Here is a 4,089-nt window from a genome sequence, read left to right as displayed (position 1 = left end):
TTTCAATTTACAAATCTTATCTTTTTCAAAATCTTTTTCAAAAATCAAATCTTTTTCATTTTTCTTATCTATTTTCGAAAGTCATAAAAATATTTTTCAAAAATCTTTTTCTTATCTTTATCACATAATTTTCGAAAATAACATCATCAATTAATATTTTGATTCAAAAATTTCAAGCTTGTTACTTGCTTGTTAAGAAAGATTCAAACTTTAAGTTCTAGAATCATATCTTGTGATTTCTTGTGAATCAAGTCATTAATTGAGATTTTAAAAATCAAATCTTTTTCAAAACTAATTTCAATCATATCTTTTTCAAAAATTTAATTTTAAAATATCTTTTCTAACTTCTGATCTTCTTATCTTTTCAAAAAAATTGATTTTCAAATTTGTTTCAACTAACTAACTAACTTTTGTTTGTTTCTTATCTTTTTCAAAACTACCTAACTAACTCTCTCTCTCTCTCTAATTTTCGAAAATATCTCCCTCTTTTTCAAAAATTCTTTTTAATTAACTAATTATTTTAATTTTTGATTTTCAAAAATTACTAACCTTTTTCAAAAACTATTTTCGAAAATCACTAACTCTTTTTCAAAAATAATTTTAGAAAATTCTCTCTCTCTCATCTCATTCTATTTACCTATTCATCTACTAACACTTCTCTTCATCTCACATCTCTGCTCCCCTCACCTTTGTGTTTCTTTCCTTACATTACATTCTTTTCTTCTTTTTTTCTTCTACTCACACAGGGACCTCTATACTGTGGTAAAAAGGATCCCTATTATTATTATTTTTCTGTTCCCTCTTTTTCATATGAGCAGGAGCAAAGACAAGAATATTCTTGTTGAAGCAGATCCAGAACCTGAAAGGACTCTGAAGAGGAAACTAAAAGAAGCTAAATTACAACAATCCAGCAAGCACCTTTCAGAAATTTTTGAACAGGAAGAGGAGATGGTAGCCGAAAATAATAATAATGCAAGGAGGATGCTTGGTGACTTTACTGCACCTAATTCCAATTTACATGGAAGAAGCATCTCCATCCCCACCATTGGAGCAAACAATTTTGAGCTGAAACCTCAATTAGTTTCTCTGATGCAGCAGAACTGCAAGTTTCATGGACTTCCATCTGAAGATCCTTTTCAGTTCTTAACTGAATTTTTGCAGATCTGTGATACTGTTAAGACTAATGGAGTAGATCCTGAAGTCTACAGGCTCATGCTTTTCCCTTTTGCTGTAAGAGACAGAGCTAGAGTGTGGTTGGACTCTCAACCCAAAGATAGCCTGAACTCTTGGGATAAGCTGGTCACGGCTTTCTTAGCCAAGTTCTTTCCTCCTCAAAAGCTGAGCAAGCTTAGAGTGGATGTTCAAACCTTCAGACAGAAAGAAGGTGAATCCCTCTATGAAGCTTGGGAAAGATACAAGCAACTGACCAAAAAGTGTCCTTCTGACTTGCTTTCAGAATGGACCATCCTGGATATATTCTATGATGGTCTATTTAAATTAGCTAAAATGTCATTGGATACTTCTGCAAGTGGATCCATTCACCTAAAGAAAACGCCTGCAGAAGCTCAAGAACTCATTGACATGGTTGCTAATAACCAGTTTATGTACACTTCTGAAAGGAATCCTGTGAATAATGGGACGCCTATGAAGAAGGGAGTTCTTGAAATTGATACTCTGAATGCTATATTAGCTCAGAATAAAATATTGACTCAGCAAGTCAATATGATTTTTCAGATTCTGAATGGAATGCAAGCTGCATCCAACAGTACTCAAGAGGCATCTTCTGAAGAAGAAGCTTATGATCCTGAGAACCCTGCAATAGCAGAGGTAAATTATATGGGTGAACCTTATGGAAACACCTATAACCCATCATGGAGAAATCATCCAAATTTCTCATGGAAGGATCAACAAAAGCCTCAACAAGGCTTTAACAATGGTGGAAGAAACAGGTTTAGCAATAGCAAGCCTTTTCCATCATCCACTCAGCAACAGACAGAGAACTCTGAACAAAACACTTCTAATTTAGCAAACTTAGTCTCTGATCTATCTAAGGCCACTGTGAGTTTCATGAATGAAACAAGGTCTTCCATTAGAAATTTGGAAGCACAAGTGGGCCAGCTGAGTAAAAGGATCACTGAAATCCCTCCTAGTACTCTCCCAAGCAATACAGAAGAAAATCCAAAAGGAGAGTGCAAGGCCATTGAATTGACCATCATGGCCGAACCCACAAGAGGAGAGAAGAATGTGAATCCCAAGGAGGAAGACCTCCTGGGACGTCCAGTGATCAATAAGGAGTTTCCCTCTGAGGAACAAAAGGAATCTGAGGCTCATCTAGAGACTATAGAGATTCCATTAAACCTCCTTATGCCATTCATGAGCTCTGATGAGTATTCCTCTTCTGAAGAGAATGAGGATGTTACTGAAGAGCAAGTTACCAAATACCTTGGTGCAATCATGAAGCTGAATGCCAAATTATTTGGTATTGAGACTTGGGAAGATGAACCTCCCTTGTTCACCAATGAACTAAGTGATCTGGATCAACTGAGATTGCCTCAGAAGAAACAGGATCCTGGAAAGTTCCTGATACCTTGTACCATAGGCACCATGACCTTTGAGAAGGCTCTATGTGACTTGGGGTCAGGAATAAACCTCATGCCACTCTCTGTAATGGAGAAACTAGGAATCTTTGAGGTACAAGCTGCTAAAATCTCATTAGAGATGGCAGACAATTCCAGAAAACAGGCTTATGGACAAGTAGAGGACATATTAGTAAAGGTTGAAGGCCTTTACATCCCTGCTGATTTCATAATCCTAGATACTGGGAAGGATGAGGATGAATCCATCATCCTTGGAAGACCCTTCCTAGCCACAGCAAGAGCTGTGATTGATGTTAACAGAGGTGAACTAGTCCTTCAATTGAATGAGGACTCCCTTGAGTTTAAAACTCAAGGACATCCTTCTGTAAACATGGAAAAGAGGCACAGTAAGCTTCTCTCAAAACAGAGTCAACTAGAGCCCCCACAGTCAAACTATAAGTTTGGTGTTGGGAGGCCACAACCAAACTCTAAGTTTGTTGTTGAACTCCCATATCCAAACTCTAAGTTTGGTGTTGGGGAGTCTCAACAATGCTCTGAACATCTGTGAGGCTCCATGAGAGCCCACTGTCAAGCTATTGACATTAAAGAAGCGCTTGTTGGGAGGCAACCCAATTTTTATTTAATTATATTTTTATTAGTTATATGTCTTTATAGGTTCATGATCATGTGGAGTCACAAAAACAACTGAAAAAAATTGAAGAAAAATAAAAAACAGCAGAAGAAAAATCACACCCTGGAGGAGGATCTCATTGGCGTTTAAACGCCAGTAAGAAGCATCTGGCTGGCGTTCAACGCTAGAACAGAGCATGGTTCTGGCACTGAACACCCAAAATGGGTAGCAACTGGGCATTTGAACGCCAGAATTGCACCCTGGAGAAGAGCTGGCACTGAACGCCCAGAACAAGCATGGTTCTGGCGTTCAACGCCAGAAATGGGCAACAAATGGGCGTTCAACGCCCAGAACAAGCACCAATCTGGCGCTGAACGCCCAGAGTTGTGTTCAAGGGTATATTGCATGCCTAATTTGGTGCAAGGTTGTAAATCCTTGAACACCTCAGGATCTGTGGACCCCACTGGATCACCTCAGGATCTGTGGACCCCACAGGATCCCCACCTACCTCCACTCACTTCTTCTCACCCCTCTTTCACACAATCCCATAAAAACTCTTCCCCAAAACTCTTTACCAATCACCTCAATCTCTCTTCCCTATCACCACTTCACCACTCACATCCATCCACTCTTCCCCATAAACCTACCTCATAAACCCCACCTACCTTCCAAAATCAATTTCCCACCCAAAACCCACCCTTATGGCAGAACCTTACCCCCCTCCCTTCCCTATATAAAGCCCTCCATTCTTCTTCAACTTCACACAACACAACCCTCTCTTCCCCTTCTTGGCCGAAACACCTCTCTCTCTCCCTCTTCTCCATTTCTTCTTCTTCTTCATCTATTCTTTCTTCTCTTGCTCGAGGGCGAGCAATATTCTAA

At 39.0% G+C, this 4,089-nt stretch overlaps 1 non-coding gene across 1 annotated transcript; it reads right to left on the bottom strand.

The window, feature by feature from the left end:
• Nucleotides 1-1,344: 1,344 nt before the first annotated feature.
• On the bottom strand, nucleotides 1,345-1,448 carry LOC112725186 (small nucleolar RNA R71). Its single transcript, XR_003164310.1, has one exon. It is a non-coding gene; the product is annotated as a small nucleolar RNA R71 (small nucleolar RNA).
• Between the last annotated feature and the right edge of the window lie 2,641 nt (nucleotides 1,449-4,089).

Source organism: Arachis hypogaea, chromosome 11, assembly GCF_003086295.3.
Source record: "Arachis hypogaea cultivar Tifrunner chromosome 11, arahy.Tifrunner.gnm2.J5K5, whole genome shotgun sequence".
In the NCBI taxonomy this organism is placed as follows: domain Eukaryota; kingdom Viridiplantae; phylum Streptophyta; class Magnoliopsida; order Fabales; family Fabaceae; genus Arachis; species Arachis hypogaea.
Note: the sequence above shows the minus strand (reverse complement) of the source record. Positions and strands in the feature narration are given on the sequence as shown.